The sequence below is a fragment of the Budorcas taxicolor genome, chromosome 8 (assembly GCF_023091745.1).
Source record: "Budorcas taxicolor isolate Tak-1 chromosome 8, Takin1.1, whole genome shotgun sequence".
Lineage (NCBI taxonomy): Eukaryota > Metazoa > Chordata > Mammalia > Artiodactyla > Bovidae > Budorcas > Budorcas taxicolor.
The window spans coordinates 46,815,559-46,836,169 of NC_068917.1; the positions used below are offsets into that span (position 1 = coordinate 46,815,559).

A 20,611-nucleotide genomic window follows, 5' to 3' on the forward strand; every position below is an offset into this window, starting at 1 on the left:
AGGCCCCTGCGAGTCAGGTTTGTAGTTCTCAAGTGCGTCAGGGAGCTACTGAACACAGGAGCGAAGCAGTGAGATTTGTATCTTAGCAAGACTGCTTTGGCTAGATGCTGGAGTATGTATTAAAATTCTCTTCAGCAATCTTTATTAAGTTTCCACAGGCTGTTCAAGTCCCTATGAATTTTTCTTGTGGTATCACAAATTCCTTTGCATTGTGTGAGTTTTAGTTACTGAACTAGGTAATAAGTGTTAGCCTTAGTGTTAAAACAACAAGAACTTAAAAGCTTGTCTGCATTTGGGGGCAGTCTGTGGCCCACATCTTCCCCCTAAGCTATTCAGGAGGAAACTGAGAAGGCCTGACGTATCTCAGCTCCTCTGGGCAGAGCTGCAGACAGGGATTGGGTTTTTGTGTTCATCCTCTGGGGCTCTATCCTTGACCTCATTCTGCTAGTAAGAAAGAAAATATTTTCTTTAAACCAACGGATGACTCACTGTAGAGGAAAATGATGGGATTTCCTTTTCAGAAGGTGATTTAAGTACAATAAGTCTAATCTGGGAGGGACAGGGGTGCCATGAGTGAGGGCAGGAAGAAGGAAGAGAGGACATTTTAGGGAAGGCAGGCCCTGATTGAACTTGTTGAGATGCAGAGCACAAACTTGCTCCATATTTGAAACTAGAATGGGCACAGCAGGGGCCGAAGATGTCTGTGAAGCAAAGCTGGCTGACCCTGGCAGCCAGCAAGTGTCCTGGGTCTGCAAGTGTCCAAGTGGAGGAGAGAGGGACAGATGGGCGGCACGCTAGTGCTGACCTGCAGTGCTCCCAGCTTCAGCCCCTGATTCTCTGCCCACGCTGATCAGGGGCTGAGTTACCCAAGGGAAGGCTAAAGACAGAATGCGGTCTGGGAGAATGTAAGCAATACATCCTGAAAATTCAAGACTTCTACCCACCACAAGGTCTCTGACAAGCTGAATTAATTTCAGATCAGCTGGCCTCAAACCACTTGAGTGGTCTCTCTGCCTGCCTGACAAGGATCTTGCTGCAGGGGACCCCTATTGTTTGAACTCAGACAGCAGGTTCTACCTACCCCTTATTTATCTCAGTTGTTAGCACACATCAGATTAGCTATTTAAAAAGAGTGTCAGGGGTCTAGTTAGCTCCCAAACTCACTTTTGGGTTCCACTGTCCAAACCTGGGATAGTTTGGGCATCAAAATAACAGGATTAGTGATAGTAGCAGATGACAGTCCACTGAATAATTCAGGTATCTATGAGTCCATAATGCTATAGTTCAATAAATAAAGAGTTATAAAAACAGTAAATCACCATTTAGCAACCATTGTAACAGTAGGTGACTCAAGCAGGAATCATCAACGGATGCTGAATCTAGTGTGTAGAGACTTCTTACTGAAGAACAGGAATTTTGGCCTCAGGATGCCTCACACAAAACAGCTTTCAGTCACTAGGGAGAAAATGGTGATACTGTGCAGTAGAAAGCTGATCAAGAACCACGTGGACTAGGTGATAAAGGCTACAATCACAAGTCCCTGAGGCCCTGCTCTGAGAAAGCACAGATCAGTCCTCCTGGGTTTCTGCTTGGAAGGTATGGCCTAAATCTGGACATGTCAACAGATTTACCTGAAAGACATCCCCTACAAAAGGACAGGTCTCTCTCTATCCTTCTTTAGGCCATGCCACACAGCTTGCAGGATCTTAGTTCCCCAACTGGGGACTGAAATCAGGACTCTGGTAGTGGAAGCACGTAGTCCTAACCACTGAACTGCCAGGCAATTCCCAGGTCTCTCCTTTTAAAACTGTCAAGTTCATCAAAGAAAGGCTAAGAGCTATTTCGGATTGAAGGAGATTAAAGAGATGTGACAAGAGCGTGTTTTTATATATATACCCACACACACAAGTACATGTATACACACAGAAAGAGACGAACCAAATGTGGCAAGACAGTAACCACTGGAGAATCTGAATGTAGGTGAAGGAGGCAAGAGAGTTCTTTAGTGAATTTTCTGAGTTGAAATTATTTGAAAATAAATGACATAAATGTAGAGGATGATAACCTTCCTCTACTTGTGCCTCCAGTGTCGCTGGGGCACGCGAGAGCAGTCAGCCAGTCACCGGGGAGCACAGCCAACACTCTGCTGCTGCTCATATGCAAATAGAGCAGTCTGCTTTTTATCAAGACTAATGTCTCCACGCTCCTATATTACATATTCTTTGAGGAATTTTACATTTGTTTGAGGTATCCCTGGAAACTTGCAGAGACTTCTCAAATATTAATCTTGCAGATTGGTTGCCAGGAGCCCCATTACAGAAAATAAAGTTTCGAAGTTCATTTCTGTCACATTAAAAGTCTTCAACAATTTGGCCCAAACTAGCACTTCCCAGTCCCCAACCCCTCTTCCTCCCAGAACCTCAACATTCCAAGGCACTTTCAAGCCTCTCTGCCTTCGTCCACTCTGTTTCCTCTTCTGAGCATGCCCTTCCCCAGCCTCTTCCACTGATCACAACTGGGGCCCAACCCCAAACTTCCCATCATTTGTAGAGTCTTCTCTTATTCCTAATTGCTCTGTCCTGGGAAGAAATGGTCACCTTCTCCCCTCCATCCTCCTGGAACACTTTGTTAACACACTGACCTGTGCTATGAGGACCAGGCGCGTGCCTGTCTTACCCCACCAGATTGCAGGTGTGCTGGGGGACAGAAACCAATTAATACTTATTTTTTTATCCCTCAAGGCCTAGCACAGTGCTTGGCACATAGCATGCTCAGTATTTGTTGAAATGAAAAGCCTCATGCCTAGGCAGGTACCATTTAGTTAAGTCTGAGAGGAAGAGCTGTAGTGATTAAAATCAGATACTCTGGGATCAGAGTGCCTGTATTTGAATCATGGCGCTGCCACTTTCTGTTGGCAAGTTAGATTCTACTCCAACTGTATAACTGGGAAAATAATAGACCTGCTTCACAGTGTTATTGTGAAGCACTCAGAGGTAGGTCTGTGGTCTGCTATTATTTACTATTATTGGATCACCTTCCATTGTTTGGTGAAGCATACACTCCTGGCATACTAGTCCAGAACTCTTCTCTTCCACCCTGCTTTTTTTCTCCCTGCCCATGGAGCTAGGGTTTGAGGTGTCTGTGATATTTTTCAAAATCAAATAAATGAGTCTGTGAAAATCTTGAGGTCTTCCTGGTTTCTGCTGGCTGAAGGAGATGCTGGCTGGGCCCTGCAGTGGAGGTGCATGTGTCTGTGTGTGCACACTAGGGCTCAGGGTGAGTGGAGTGTGGATGCTGGTTAGGTATAGAGACAGCCCTACTCCAGTATCAATTATACATAGGGAGGAGGTAATATAAAACAAAAGCATAAGCAGACAGACTTCTCCAACCTTTAGAAATATATTATAACCAGAGGAAGTATTTTCTTCTTACAATATCAAACCAGTTAACCCTAAAGAAAATCAATCCTGAATATTCATTGGAAGGACTGATGCTGAAGCTCCAATACTTTGGCCACCTGATGAGAAGAGCCGACTCACTGGAAAAGACCCTGGTGCTGGGAAAGAATGAAAGCAGGAGGAGAAGGGGACAGCAGAGGACAAGATGGTTGGATGGCATCGCTGACTCAATGAACATGGGTTGGAGCAAGCTCAGGGAGATGGTGAAGGACAGGGAAGCCTAGCATGCTGCAGTCCATGGGGTGGCAAAGAGCTGGACACAACTAAACAACAACAACAACACAATAAGAGGACAAAGGTAAGCACTGATCTTTATAAACTACCCTATTCTATCTCTAATTAGGTTGTAAGAGCAGAACATTTTTTAACACACTATGCACAGATGTGCACTGCAGAACCACTGAGTGCACTTCCGTGTAGTTGTCCAGATTGGGGGGACGGTGTAATTTTTTCATAAAACAAGTACAGGAGCTATAAATACTTCTGAGTTCACAGACCAGCAATGGGCAGCAAGGGTCTGGAATCACACACGCAGCAACAAGGTCTGTATGTATAAAATGAGAATGCTGGTAACTCAATGATTTCCAAAGGTTGCTTCCAGACCACGACCCTCTCACTATACTTCACACAAAGTTCCATAACGTCACCTGCTAAGTGATCAAGTGAAGAAAGGAATTAATTGAAGCAGCTGTCAGGCCAGATGAACTCAGGCAGACGGAGCCAGGGGCTTTGCTCTCTGCCCCCTCCACTTGCCTCACTTTCCAGCTGCATGGTAACAGCTAACACAACCTAACAATCCCCAAAGGCAGCTTCCTTTTGCTGAGCAGTGAGAGGAAAGAAAATGGAAAGGATCACAGTTCCTGAGAACGGAGGACACACTGTAGCAAGGAGGTGTGTGACATCACAGAGGCTGTGAGGGTCACAAAATGGCCCTCTTCTCCAGTGCTCAGTGCCAACCAGAAGATGCAGCAACTCTACCCCAAATCTGTCTCCTGATAGTTGAGAGGCCTGGGCTCTTTAGGGCTTGTTCTCACAGCCTCAGCAGTGCTGTCTTCTAATGTCCACCGTCTGATTTGAAGACTTAACTGCTGAACTGGAGCCTAAATTTATCGTGCATGCACTGAAGGGAACTAGCTTGGGGACTAAATGCTGTTTTCCAAACTTTCTTCAAAAATAACACACTGCTCTAAGCGTACATAGGAAATGTGCCAGTTCAGAGGGTATTTCTGTGAAAAGCAGAGAACCAGCACTAGGTTCCCAAAGCTAGGGAACTTTGGGACAGAAAGGCTCTTCTAACAAAACATTATGCCTTTTGGCGAGGTGGGAGAGGCTAAAGTAATTGTATGAATCCCAGCCCTTATTTTGTTTTACCATGTTTACATAAGAAAAAGAAACCAACTTCAAGGCACACTGAGCAGCTCATTAGAAAAACAGCTGAAAACAAATGACCAAAAATGGAGTTACCAACAAGAAAGGAAACTCTGGGAGTTAAGCAAGCCAAGAACTCAAACCTTAGCATATATATACATGCAACCTCTCATTCCCATGACAATGACATCTTTATGTTAGAGCCATGGCTAAAGCTGAAACTGTCACTGAACCAAAAATCCAGGACTGAGTTATTCTTTCCAATCTGTAAGAAAAGCAAATATTTTTCATAACATACAGAGCTTGAGTTTATATTTCACCAACCCCCACCCACACGTCACACTCTCCTCTGTTTTTCTTTTTTTGGGGTTTTCTTACTTACCCACCCAGAAACAAAATAACTGTGATTTTCAGCCAGCAGGAAGCCAAGTCTCGGGCCCACTTCCCTCAGCGTTATAGGGCCTGCACACATTAGCAGGCAAAGAGCCCAGGAGCTGCTGCAGAGCATTTATTTATACCCACTTGGAATTTCCTGACTAACTAACAGCCTGCTGGCCACGGGGTTTAATTCCAGGACTCTCGGCGTCAGTGAGACAGCAAAAACTACCGACAAACAGAACCGCTACAAGGATCTCAGCAACACAGAGGTGAAGACAGGTCTCTCCCAGGCTCCTTCCAGTTTTTCAAACAAACTATGCTCGTGTTCCTCAGACACATGAAATGCTGCCCCAGAAATGCAGCTGTAATATCTGCTAACTCTTGGAAGACCACAGAGAGAAAGGCAGCAAATGTTTCCTCATTCTTCCTGCTGACTTGGTCCCTCCTCCTCTAAACCGTCCAGGGCTGAGAAAAGCTCCCAGTCATAACCTGAGCCAGGGCGCAGGGCTGGTCTTTGAAGGAAATGATTCAGTGCTATGCCGAACCCAGGATCAGCTGGAGGCGAGTGATTCCTTTTCTTGGTTCATTCTTATTTAATGCAACATGCAATTTGAAGGCTAAAAACACTCCCATTTGTAAGCCACAGACCCAAACCTTTTTTTTTTTTTTTTTCTTCATAGTTCCTTAAAAATTTTATCCCAGCTGGATCATATGACTTTCAAAGACACAGAATTAGTTCCCAAACAAGTGCATTCTGTTTTAGGGGGATAATGTTTTTAAGTGATGTTTTGTTTCTGTTTTAAAAATCTAGTAAGAATCATCTGTCCCTCTAATGGTTTAAATTCATCACCTAAAAAAAGAGAGGGAAAAAGTCCTTTTAAATCTGTTCTTCACCTGTGTGCCCAAGTACACTGGGTAAATGTGACTGATCCTAGTGGAATAAGATTGACTGAACTCTTATCTACAGGGCAAACAAGCAAAGCCAGTTCTAAACAGTAAAATGGAGATTACCAAAGATTAAGGATGACTCTAAAGGGCCCGTTTTAAAAAATTCAAAACAGAGGACAGCTATGAGGAGAGAGGCAGTTTTATAAGAATCCCCTGGATCTGCAGTGTCTAACTGGTTCACCTTAGCGCTGGCACACAGCTTACAGCACTCCACTTAATGCCTTACTCCAGCCTCTGCCCTACCTGGTACTGATTGCTTTAAAAGTGACACTTTTTAAAGCAGACATTTTCCTATGTGAAACTACATAGATCAAACTTTTTAAGATGATGTGGGACTCATCTGGGCTAGTTTTATACCAAATAAACTGATTCAAAGAGAAATAACAAACTAATAAAGAACGAAGTTTCAAGTGCCAGATACTTTGAAATTAAGGATCAAAAAAATTCCAAATTATTTTATCCAACAACACCTACATTTAGTTAATTTCCCCCTTGTTTCTGGACTTTATAATTTATTGAGGTATTAACATACCATAAAATTCACCCATTTTAAGGGTACAGTTTTTGATGAGTTTTAGTAAATGTATACAGTTGTTTACCCATCTCCACAATTCAGTTTTAGAAAACATTCATCATCCTAAAATTTCCTTAGGCTTGTTTTGTCATTTAGAAAAGAAATTTTCTCCTCTGTGCTTCTGAGAAAATTTTGTTATTATTTAGTTACATTATTATATTCCAAACTAAGTATTTATATCAAAAGACTTGTTCTTAAGAATTAAACTGAGGAAGACAAAAGCATCTGAATGCAGTATTCCTTTCCTGGAAGGAAAAAAATTCGGCTAAATTTTTATTTTATAAATATTGTGTTCTGGTAAGAACAGAGCTTATTCTAGAAAGCAGCTGAATATAATTATTTTGTCTGTGTGCTTCAATGTCTAGTCCTTTATCAAGGACAATTTGGGTGGTGGCTCAGATGGTAAAGCATCTGCCCACAATGTGGCAGACCCGGGTTCGACCCCTGGGTCAGGAAGATCCCCTGGAGAAGGAAATGGCAACCTAGTCCAGTACTCTTGCCTAGAAAATTCCATGGATGGAGGAGCCTGGTGGGCTATATAGTCCATGGAGTCGCAAGAGTCAGAGATGACTGAGCAACTTCGCTTTCATTTTATCAAGGATGACACAGGTTGGGATGGGAGAAGAACTAAAAATAGGAGCTCCTTCTGCCTGAAAAGTGTCAGTCACAAAGGTTCCCACTGTCAGGAGAAAGACACACCTGTCTGTCTCTACTCTCCCTTAATTTATATACAAAAGAAGCCACCGAATATGATCTGGGAGGATGAAGAGGTACTCAGGGCTTTTCCTCTGATAGGTGGGCAGTAGCCAGCAAAAGGGACTCCCTGTGAGAAGGGAAACGGGCTGCAGACAAAGGTTTCTGTGACACCATGCTGGCGGGCAGTGTCCCAACGGTCCTTCTCCCTGGATGGTGGTGCAGGGTGGTAGCCAAGCGTATCTGTACCCATAGTACTTCTGATGCTTATGTAATAGGCTAACTGCATCAAGACTCTTCTCCCCAGAGAGCCTGACCCCTAGTCTAGAGATAAAAGCAAAGCTAGATGAACTACTGAGTAACAGTGGATTACATTTTGGACAACTTAAGGTGCGTATTTCCTGACACAGCCTGAATTCATCTTCCTCCCCTAGTGTGTTCCTTTTCTCCTTGTTACCAACTTCTTAATACCCTTCCAGCCTCAAAGACAAAGCACAAATGCGTGTGAATCATCAGTTTCATAAAGCCCTCCTTACACCCATCCTTCCTCACTGTCCACTGTGCACAATTATCTTGGACAGCACTGTTCCGATGGCTTGGTACATGTATGAACTCATCTCATCTTCAAGACAACCCTGTGATGAAGCTTATGTTATCCATGCTGCTGCTCCACTGATACATTAATATGACACAGCACTGGACAGTGATGCACTCTTCCCTGTGGCCCTGAGAGGGCAAAGAATAGTGTGTGGCGGGGAGGGAGCTGGCATTTCCGAAGGGTGGGGAGGAGAAAGAACATGCTACTTCTACACTTCCGCTTGTTCCTTCAAGCTCTTCTGGTGTGTTACCACCCCCTTCTCAATTTTTGCAGACAAAAATTCTCCCAGTTTGCAAAGACCAGCTAAATAAAGTATCAGTTCTGTTGGAAGCTGACCCTTATCCTAATGTGGGGTCACCTCTTCCATCCAGGCTTTCAGTGAAGCGTGCTTTTTCCTCTGTATGATTCGTGCACACATCTGACATTCCTAAAAACTTATGGGAGCCCCTGTCTTCTTCATTCAACCAATGTTGTGGCCCTGGCACTGCAGGTGCCCAGGGCCCATTTGCTCAATGATTCCTTCCAGAGGAGCCACACTTGAAGTGTTTGTTTCCTTTTAAAGAACTGTATGATAATGTCAAGGACTCTGAGCCCATGCCCTCATTTCACAGCTCTGCCAATCAAGGGGAAGTGCCAAGGCTGGAAGCTATCAGAGCGGACACACCCCCCACCCCATGCCTCAAGTTCCCCACGCTGCTGCACAGTCAAAACACCTGGGGCTGTTTCCAAAAATGCTGAGTTGTCCCCCCATCTCCACCCCGATGAATCAGAATCCCCAGGGTGGGGCCAGGGGCATTAGCAGTTTAGAAGCTTCACAGAGGAGTCTATGCCAGGGCCAGGGATGAGAACCTCAGCTGTGAACTTTGCAGCTCTTAAGTGTGTTCTTCATCTTGGCTTAAAAGAAGCTGACAGCCAAAATGGGGGCAGCCCCTTAAGCAATTCAAGTAGCCTCAAGGGTCAGATTACAAGTTCAAATACCTTTAGTGTCCAGGTTAACAATGGAGAGGAAGGAGTTTGGAGGGGTTTGGGAGAGACTGCTGCTAAGTCACTTCAGTCGTGTCCGACTCTGTGCGACCCCATAGATGGCAGCCCACCAGGCTCCCCCATCCCTGGGATTCTCCAGGCAAGAACACTGGAGTGGGTTGCCGTTTCCTTCTCCAATGCATTAAAGTGAAAAGTGAAAGGGAAGTCGCTCAGTCATGTCCGACTCCTAGCGACCCGTCCATGGGATTTTCCAGGCAAGAGGACTGGAGTGGAGTGCCATTGTCTTCTCCATGGGAGAGACTAGAAGGCACATGTCCTCTCCAGTTGACTAGGGCCCTGTGGAAGTATACACTCGTGATCCAGAAAGACATTTCAAGAGTTGAAGAAACTGGTATTTTTATATGAAATTATTTAATGGAAAAATCTTGGCCATTAATTCAAATTAAAACAAGATCTCGGGTTGGTCAAATAGAACGTACTCCCAAGCTTCAGTTTAATACCCAGCAAGGACTTCACCATATCCATTTGGAATCCAATCTCACCCTGTTTCTGTCCCTTTCCTTTTACCATTTTCCAGCTGGCCAACTGTTTCCCCCCTCTCATTTAAAATTGCTAGAGTCCTTGTTGAAACAAACTGAATACAAAGACAACAACCAAAACAAGAGCCTAGGGTCCCTACTGCCATTTCTCTCACAGGTAACCTTAATGTGCAAAAACACCTATAAGTCTTCATCCTAAAAAGAGACAGGTTGATAGCAAGGTGCTCTGCTATCACGCTCATGGAGGGCCTGCGTTATTTCTGCTATATTTGAGACTTCCCCTCAGCCCCTAAAGAACTCAAATACCTTATTATGCTGTGTAATCCTTTCCTGCCAGACTGGTGAAGGGATGCGACACTGAAACCAGGGTGTCTAAGAGAACTGCCATGACTGAGAAAGTGTATGCAGTTCCTTTCCTCATCACCAAGGCTCCTTCTCCACCCACCTCCATCTTAGCCTCAGGGGGCTGACAGGACCTGAAGGGGATTACAAGGCTAAGACAGGTCTAGCAAGGACTTACAGCTCTTTCTCATCATAGGTGTGGACAGCGTTGGGTGTTGGAAGAGGACTCCTCCTTTAGCTGCCTGGATTAGAAGGATCTGCATTTAAAACTTATTATGAGGGAGATTTTCCAAGGAGAGGCCACAATCAACATGAAAAGGGTGTGCCCCAGTGGAGGTGTGTGATTCCAGTTGGGAAAGTGAAATTAGGAAGAGGACGCTATGTCTGATGGACCTAATCTAAAAGACCAAAAAAGGATCTTGTCTTTGTTAAACTTGACCTAACAAAGTGCATTTCCCCAAACACATTTAAGGCTTAAATCTGGAGTCACACTGAATTTCTACACGTTAGGCTTTCTTTATGGTCTGGGTTGCCCCATGATTATTAATTTCATCAAATTTAAACTAGAGACTTTCTCACAATATATTTTCTTCCAAGGTTTGAAATCAACATTTAAAAAAGCCAAATGACAAAATGAACTGGGGCTTGAAACTGAAAGATTTAAAACTTTAAATGAAATTACCACAGAGACTATAAAGGCTGTAAAATGATGAAGCAGCAAGGACAGTTTATTTCCTTCCATCTAAAAGAGGTGATAGATCTGTAGAGACCTTTTTCAAAAAACCGCGGGTGAGAAGGAAGGTAGACCAATGGCCATACTCCCACCTTAGACGTTACCAGCTCAGGTTCTCATCCAACTTCAACCAATCCACCAAACCGGAGTAGCTAATAAGCAAAAGGAATTGACTGGAGCCCCTCCTCACTCTGGTTGGATTGGTAACAGAGAAAGAAACAGAGAGGTCAAGGGAGCTAGAAAAAGCTTCCCAAACAGCCTCTGACAATATTCCTCTCTGGATGACCACATCGTACCTGAACCCAAGGCATTTAACAGACAATACCATTTTAAGCCTACCTTAGGAGAAGGCAATGGCACCCCACTCCAATACTCTTGCCTGGAAAATCCCATGGATGGAGGAGCCTAGTGGGCTGCAGTCCATGGGGTCACTGAGAGTCGGACACGACTCAGTGACTTCACTTTCAGTTTTCACTTTCATGCATTGGAGAAGGAAATGGCAACCCACTCCAGTGTTCTTGCCTGGAGAATCCCAGGGACGGCGGAGCCTGGTGGGCTGTCGTCTATGGGGTCGCACAGAGTCGGACATAACTGAAGCAACTTAGCAGCAGCAGCAGCAGTAGGGGACATGATGAAGAAAATGAAGATACTATTAACTTCCACTTAGATGTGAGGTATGGGGAGGAAGAATGAAAGTGAATATGTGTGACAGAGTGAAAGCCACCTGTTCATGACAGGGAACTACCCAGGTGAACAGGCTGGGAGAAGACTGCCCACCATACGACAATTTAAGAATGGCAACTGGCAGGGCTCAACTTCACCTCACAGATTCCTATGCAGGTACTGTGCCTGTATCTTACTCTATTAGGTGCCCAGTGTTAAGGCAGCACCAAGGAGGTGGGCTGTAAACCTTTGTTGGTTGAACACTGGCTATTTTGGGTATAATGCAAGCCATGATGGGCATACTATCATACCAAGATGAAGATGACGTGAATCCTGCCTCTTAAGACCTCAAAGGTACAGATTAGTGAGACACAACCACAACTCTTACATAAAAGAGAGTGATGGTGACTATTTAACAGCATACAAAGCTCTCCAGAAATAAAGAAGAGGAAGGGGTGAATTCACATTGGGAGTATCTGAGGATACTTGTTGGAAGAGGTGAGACAGAAAGCAGGACTTAAAGCATAAGAAGGGTTCATATGAACAAATATGAGAAAGACAGCCAGGTCAAGAGAATAGTGCTTTGGGCAACGCCACTAAGAGGGGAACAGGGTAGGTAGCAGCTGGAATGGTGGAGAAGCCTCTGCTTGTTTCACGACTCTGGACGGAGCTATTCTCTTACTACCTGGAGTCAGGGAGGCCTGGGAAGGCCAACTGTGATTTCTGCAGGCATCATAACTGAAGAAACAGAAACAGACTATGATTTGTCAAAATAAGGCCAAACACAAAGGCTCTGAGTGCAGAGCAGAAAACAGAGATTAAAGTTACTGAAAGCTAAAATGTTTGGAGAGACAGAAAAAATAACAAAAGTATCAGAAAGCTCAAAGATCCTTAATCTTGCCAGCTATCCTTAATAAAACAAAATCACAAAGCAGTGAGAATAAGGCAAAAGACAGCCCAACTTTCACAGAACCTCAGTGTTGGTCCTTACACAAAGACGGGAAACAGCTACCCTCTGCCAAGTATACTTCTGTATAGTCATATAAAAGTGAGCTATTGAATGAATGAACTGACTGAACTGAATTATTTCTACTGAGCTTTGTATCATTCTTTCCGGTAATTCCCAAATCATACCATGTTCATTTCAATTGACCATAATTTGGAAAGCCTTCCTTTTCATCATCAAAGTGTATAGAGGACAGAAAACCAAAGGATAATACCCTAGAGGAAAAGCCCCCAGATCTAAGCCCCCTTTACCTTTCTGGAAACTTTTCTGTCTTGGATTTCTTCATTCAAAATCAGTATCCTGGGGTGGTGTAAGTTCCAGAGGCTATTTTCTAGTGCCCAAATAATGTCCAAGCACCACCTTCAGAGAATCCGCAGCTCGTTATATCAGCACGTAGAAGGCGATACTCACAACTACTGGGATTCCTTACAGGACAGGATGACAGGTAACCGACCACAGAGCTAATGATGGAATACGACCGTTTCCCCTCACACTGCCAAACAGCTGTCTCTGTGGCAGAGCTGAAAGCTGTGTAAAGTGTGGTGCTAATGGAAAAATCTGGTGGCACAGGGCTTCAGGATTTTGCAATCTTTTCCTGTAAGTTGCATTGTTGGAATGGTTTGACATGCGAACCATTCCCTCCTCCCTGAATGGCCTATGGACTTCCAGGTCTCCACCCTGCCATGCTATAAAAATCAGTGTATCATCCAGCTGACTCACCACCTGAAGAGGCGGAGTACTGGCTAGGGGACACGCTGCATGAAGCCAGTAGGTACTTCAACCTGCTCCTCCAGGTCATGGGAAGACAAATCAGTCTTTGTTTCACAGTGAGAGGGAACATACCAAATGGGCTGCCTCAAAAAACATTTCCAGGGGGTGGTCGTGATTTGAATGAAGCATCCTGGTCAATTAGTCTGAAATGCTAGGGAAAAGGAAAGTTTCTTGGTGATGAGGAAGACACTGATGAGGAGGGCAGAGAGCAGAGGGAGAGTGAACTTTTTTATGTTTTAGTTAGAAGAATGTAAGAACTGCTGTGTGTGACTAAGGCTTTAAAGATATTAAGCAGCTGGGCTTATGAATTATTAGAAATATCCCCTCTGTCACTCACTTATATTTCTAATCTAAGAATATTCTCCCCTTTTCTTTCAGAAGACTCTTAAATGTGCCTGCTGTATAGAACACTTGAAATGCCTTCAGCTAACATGTTGATGCAAGAAAAAGGGTACTCAGAAATTTTGGCAGTACAAGCTGAATCAATGTTTTCACAAAGTTATTTGCAAAGTTGATGGAACTTATCAACTAAACCAAATATTGTGAGACCAAATTCAGAAAATCCCATGACTAGCACTTGAGTCTATCTAACAGAGATCATGTCCAAAATGCACTGGATCCCTTGGAGAGAGAACTGTTCCAATCAGATAAAACCACAAAAAAGGAACTAAAATAAATTTAGGACTCGTGACTAATAAAAAGAGCTATAAATAATAAAACTGCTTTCATAAAACATTACTCTAGCATCATCTCCTCTAAATAAAGGTTTATATGATGAAATATAGTCATGTCCACAACCTCTTATCCAGCTGATAGAAATGTCACGAACTATTCAAATCTGGCTTGTCACAAACAAGACAGTGTAAGAGTACAAAGATTTAACATTCAGAATAAGAACAAATCTCATGATTCTAACAATTTATTTCTTGGCCCAGTTCTTCCTCATGTCTATAGTTCTGCTTTTCATTCTGTTGGTTAGAAAAGCCTTCTAATATTATAGAATATTATTTAATCCTCATTTTCAGCCATGGCTTGCTCCAAGAACTACTAGGATTAGAAATCTGGTCTCTATTTTAAAAGATCCTCAAAACAGCTACATACTTATTTTTAAGCTGTGAGATCACACGTCCATATAGAATGGCCAGATGAGATCACTGATGCTATATATACAAATGGGCTGCATATTTCAAACACTTCTCTTGTTTTCAGCCTTAATAAAGAACTGCAACCCAAAAGCAGAACCAGGCTTATCCTCTAAAACATGAACATACTTTTCCTAAAGCATATGGAAATGAGTAAATCAGTTATAGCACACTCCAAAAATATCTAACAGGGCAGCCAAGAGAGGAAAAACAGAATCATCACTTTTTTTGGACTTAGAACTTCTACAACTGTTTGAATGAATCTTATCAAGGCTCATTTCCCGGCTGGGTCTTCTTTGAGGTTTTTATTAGAGAAGACCACTCAATGCCATTTTAAAATACACTGCCAGAAAAGAGCAAGAATGCATTATTTCTGGGAATGTGAGAACACCACTAATTATTTTTCATGCCAGATAAAATTAAACAGCCTTTTATAGAAAACGTCCCCAAAGCAGAAAGTGAGCTTTAGTCACTCATTTTCCTCCAAGCACATTCAAACCTTTCTCAGAAATTACACAAAGGAGATGAACAAGAATTATCCTGGACACAGGAAGAAGGAAGCTGATGGGCTCAACTAGCCCACCCAAAGTTCTTCCAGAAAGAGGGGAAGTGTATAATCAGAAACGAATGCCGATACTCACGATAGGAAGCTGGCAGATGAGCAGGGCACAGAATATTCAAATCCCCATAGAAGGGCTGTTGTAATCCTGTGCCTCCCTATGCAATCTCCAAAAGATAGCAAGAGCTCAAGTGCTTAACATAGCGAAAACTCCCTGTTGGGATTTTGTGTTTTTTTCTTTCTTGCTCGCACCCACGGAGCACCTGGGCAGAAATCAACAACAGAAGGGTACCTTTGCTCAAGACCTACGACTAGCAGGAGTCTGAATTCTATTCTTCTTACACCCAAGTAGGCTGGTACTTGCTTCGAGATAAGTCATCCTTCCTTGGCTTAACTGGAGAGCTAATTGCCTGTCTGAAATCTGATGCTTAACCCACTATGACTCGCTCACGGTTTGAAGCAAAAATCTTATAAGGTAAAGCTGGCTATAGCTTAAGACCAAAGCCTTGAAAGTTTATAAAACAGGCAAGCCCTGACAAGGGAGGGACTCTTCAGAGCCTCTTTGGGGCTGGATGAATTCTGGGGTTCTGATTAACCAGACAAGAAAGACTCTAAAGCCCTGTTTGTAGGTGGTCTTGGCATTTTAACACTTCAAATGTAAATACTTCTTACTTAAAAAAATAACTATCTTCCCAAACGTCATCACTATAAGAAAATAAATTATTTCACTCAGAAATTCAGTGTGGAATTAGCCTTCAGTTAACTAACAACTAACAGTTTCATTTGAAGTGGAAATGATAAATCTAATTAAATCCAGTTATTAAACACATCAAATAAAGGGTGAAACTGCATGAGGTACTAAATATACAAATATAACTTTTATATATATATAGTATTAGGATACGCTTGTTCATTTGGCTCTAAAGAACAATCACACTAAGGAAAAAAAATGACCCCTGTCAGGAGAGACATGTTATTTATAATCATTCTACTTTTGGGTTTTATGTTGTCTTCTGAAATATATACTTTCCCATTGATCTGTTCAATTAGATCTTCATAGATACTACACTTCTGATTTTTAATGTCAACAGAATGCCTCAAACAAAGAAAAATGACTCTCCACTTTCAATTTCTGGGTTAGCCATGGGGGCAAGTCATGTTTTGCCATCTGAACATAACAGGGAGATTGAACAGAAGAGATCAAAATCCTGGCTAGCTCTTACATATGTTTTTATGTTGGGCAATTCTGTTACCCTCTCAGCTCTTCTGATAACCACTGAACATATCACTGAAGGGAAAATGCATTTAATCCTCTTGCAGATTGCATCAGGAGACCCCGGAAGGTCAAGAAGGGTACCCACAAATTAAAGCAGCCCCCGTTTCTCTTCAGCTCACCCTCTGTCTTTGGTATAATACAAACACAGAGGTCAGGTCTGACTCACCACCACAAACACACCACCTCTGCCATGCTCTGCGACATTCTTTACAGACGGTCTCAGAAAACACCAGGGCCCCTCCAGCCAGACCAGTCAGTGCAAATCAGTCTTGTTCTTGACAAACAGCATTCACATCCCTGCTGTCAGGTTCATCGCAGTGGGCTCAGAGTTCTGTTTGAGAAATGCTCCTGCCCAGAAAAAATATTTACACAACGGAGAGTAGGCTGCACCGCACCACAGCCGTCCACCTTCTCTGCCACGAGACTTAGACTCTCTCTGGTTGACCAGCTCTTATCTGTGGCCTTTGTACCTCATTTAACATCAGCATGGAAACAAAACTTGGAGCCAAATAACTGACAAGGTAACAAGATTTTATGAAAGTTATTTAAACATTTTAAATTAAATATTTTTATGAAAGTTATTTAATTTAAAATGACAACCAAATGGTTAATGCAGTTCAGTAAGTATATTGAGTGAGTAAATATGTATCTGCCTGGGAAAATATACATATGTTTAGGCTGTGAAAGAGAATAGCAAGAGGGGAGAAACTGTAATAGACTAGCAAAGGCAAGTATTAGAAAAAATACAAATGGTGATGGCAAGCATAAAAAGTCATTCACTAAGGCTCATACACCTATTTCATTTAACTGTCAGACACAAGACAATAATTCAGTTCTTTCCCCAACATCCCAGCATCTGACAGAGCCTGGCACACGGCACCTGAGCAGGTGTTTATTAGATCATGACAGAGATAGCAGGACAAGGAGGATGGTGATTGATCCTGACTTCTGACCAGCACTTTACATCTTAAAAAGTGTTTTGACGGTTATTGTTTTATTTTTCCTTCATAACAATCCTGTAAAGAAGGTAGGACAAGTATTATTATCTTTATCTGACAAATAAGCCACTTGTTATTTGGCTTCTAAAGAGACTCTAAACTCTAATTAAAGTTTCACAACATTAATTAGTGTTTCAAGAGGCATCAATCAGTACACTGTTTACAACACGATGGGAAAGCTTGGTAAAAAGCACACTGTCCCTATCCCTAAATTCTGCAGAATACACCAATTTTTCTAATCAATGACTCCCATTTACTTCTTACTTGGCTATAAAGAAAGAGAACAGGAAGTCATGAGCAATTTATGATGTTCATACCTCATTACATTAACAAATGACATTAGTGTACTCTTAGTAATACCATAATAAAATACTCTAAATTAATGAAAACAAAACTGGATCAATCAACAGAAGTAGGATGAAGGATGTGGTGAAAATGACATAAAATTATGACAAACAATTGATAATGAGGGGGTGGGCAGTAAGAAGGAAGATGAAATCTGGAAGGGTTTTACAAGAAAGTTGGCCAGGTTTAGCATATAAGAGGACTTCCAGTTAAATCCGAATTTCAGATAAACAAAGGGTTCTTTAATAGTGTAAGAATGACTCTCTTTTATCTGGATACCCTATTCGCAAGGAGACTTCAACTTCCACTAGAATGTAAGATTCCTAAAGGCAGGGGTTTCTGCATATTTTGTTCCCTGCTCTATCCCCAGGGCCCAGAACAATGTCTGGCACATTTTAAGTGCTCAATACATGCCATGTACTGGTAAAGTTTATTTCTTAGGCTTAGATGGTATGCACATGAGTGCCTGTTATATAACCTTTACATATTTTTTTGTGTGTGAAATTTACAGTAATATATTTTACAAGTTATAGTATTAATTAACCACTCTTATAAGGGGGAGGGGGTTGGGGGACGGAGTAGGAGTTTGGCACAAGTAGATGCAAACTATTATATACAGACTAGATAGACAAGGTCCTGCTGTATAGCACAGGGAATTATAGTTAACATCCTATGATAAATCATAATGGAAAAGAATATAAAAAAAGAACATACATATAGGTATACCTGAATCACTTTGCTGTACCAGAAATTAACATTGTAAATAAACTATGTGTTAGTTGCTCGGTCATGTCTGACTCTGTGCAACCCCATGGACCTTAGCCCACCAGGCTCCTCTGTCCGTGGGATTTCCCAGGCAAGAATACTGGAGTGGGTTGCCACTCCCTTCTCCAGGGGATCTTCTCAACCCAGGAATCAAACCTGGGTCTCCTGCAGTGCAGGCAGATTCTTTGCCATCTGAGTCACTAGGGAAGCCTACTTCAATTTTTAAAAAAATCAATACTTTTTACCCAATCTAACTGAAGGACTCAGTGGGGAATGAGAGTGTAAAATGACTTGTGAATGGTCCCTTATCCAATTTAAACTCTAGACAGGGACGTGAACATGGGATGATCAGTCTTCAGGTGTGTCTTGCACCCGGGCACAGTGTAACCAGGTTGTGCTTTTCTCAGTTGTCTTCTTTTGCATCTGCTATATTCCTCAGACCATGGAAAGTGTTTCTTTTGCCAGTGTTCTGACTCCATCGTCACATGTGATTTCTGCTCATGTTCTGAGGAGCCCAAAGCAGTGATTTTTCAGGGGGAGGGGGTAGGAAGGGAGACCTCTTGGGGCATAACACATCTAGGGGAAGTATAGTTTAAGAAAGCATATTTAATATTATACTTTATTTTTGAAAATGAATAAAACATATATTTACTTCACACTTAACACTTCTACTAAACTATCCAAATAATGTAGTTTTTTCTCATGGGAAAGATCAGTCACCAGCCTTCTGTTCCAGGCACCTGTCTGCAATAACAAGTCATACCCTGACACCCCAGAAGTCATAAATCAGATTTTTTCTTTGCTTTCACACTCAGTCCTTAGACCTGTTAGGCAGGCTACCAAGTGAGGAAGGAAGGTTATAACTGTATCATCCAACTTTAAGAACAAAGGAAAAGTGATACTCCAAGACAAATCAAGTTGGAAACGGAATTAGGGTCACTTGGGGTAAGTAACTAAACCCCTGAATACAGAATTCTGCCAGAGATACCAGAGGGTTTTGAAGAACAACTTCAAGCCCCCTTCCTCTGATTGTGTGAAAAGAATTAGGGGCAGGAGAGGGAAAGGAGATGATAGCATCAGGGGGGTATTGAAACCCACTCAAAACTCTCAAGAAACTTCACAGTGTTTCAATTTCTGCCCTTATCAAATATTTGACTAGAGAAAAAAGAATAATCCTGATTTTCTTTCTTCACTTAGGTAAGTTACTGAGCTTCTCTGTGCCAGGATACAGGGGTAGCAGTGGTGGTGGTGGCAGTGATGATAACACATACTCTCACAGGACTGCAGTGATGATTAAGCAAAATAATGTAGGCAAAGCATCTTGGGTACCATGGTAACACTAAGAGTTCATTAAATGTTAGGTACTGTCATTCACATTATTGACAGCAATCCTGAGCAGAATCTATAAAAGTCCTGAGAAGTCGAGAAGCAGAAAGGACAGGAAGAAGAATGAATGGATTAAGATCAGTTGTTCCATAATTAACAAATAATTGGGTTTGATCTGGGGCAAGCTGTAGCATGTTGTTAGAGGGGATGCTTGTAGCTGGGATTGCTGACACAGAAAGTTTCATAGTGGGTGAGTGGCCCATTTCAGAGGACTCTTCCTTCTCCTCCTGATGTTTTACAGCTTACACAACACATGGAGGCATGTTTCTGATGCTCTCATTGGTTCTAACCCTGCAGGCTGACATACTTACTGATGTTTTACACATGGAGAAACAGTCCTGCCCCATAATTCATGGTTAATGTAGGAGGTGGGTCTCCTGACTCCAACCCTACATTCTCTCCATTACCAGTGCACAGAGACAGCAGCGCGAGGACCTTGGACTCAAGTGCTCCACAAGAATTCCCACATATACAATTACTGCTCTCAACGTTCCGCTATTTGGCAGACAACTTAAAAGAAGAATGAGCACTTGAGTACCACTTTGGCGAGGTTGTCGTCTCCTGCCATATACAGTCTCATATACTTTTCTCAGTGTTTGTCCTACAAATTTCTCCAAAATCTTATATAAACAATACAAATTGTGGATATGCAAAATATATAGGCTTCTAATATAATCAAGTAAGAATCAGAATACAAATCTTTACAATTCATAATATCTGTAGCCTACTGTATATTTCTTTCTGGATAAGTTAAAGAATGAATATACCCTTCTCTTATCCCACTCCCTCACTGTTGGGCAAAATCAAACAAAAGCTGCTTGGGAACGGATACTGCTGCTGCTGCTAAGTCACTTCAGTCGTGTCTGACTCTGTGCGACCCCATAGACAGCAGCCTACCAGGCTCTGCCATCCTTGGGATTCTCCAGGCAAGAACACTGGAGTGGGTTGCCATTTCCTTCTCTAATGCATGAAAGTGAAAAGTGAAAGTGAAGTTGCTCAGTCATGTCCCGACTCTTAGCGACCCCATAGATTGCAGCCTACCAGGCTCCTCCATCCATGGGATTTTCCAGGCAAAAGTACTGGAG

At 42.5% G+C, this 20,611-nt stretch overlaps 1 protein-coding gene across 4 annotated transcripts in view; it reads right to left on the reverse strand.

Moving 5' to 3' along the window:
* Window positions 1–20,611, reverse strand: part of KANK1 (KN motif and ankyrin repeat domains 1) — a 136,141-nt gene that overhangs the window by 38,589 nt on the left and 76,941 nt on the right. The gene's annotated exons all lie outside the window — the stretch shown is intronic.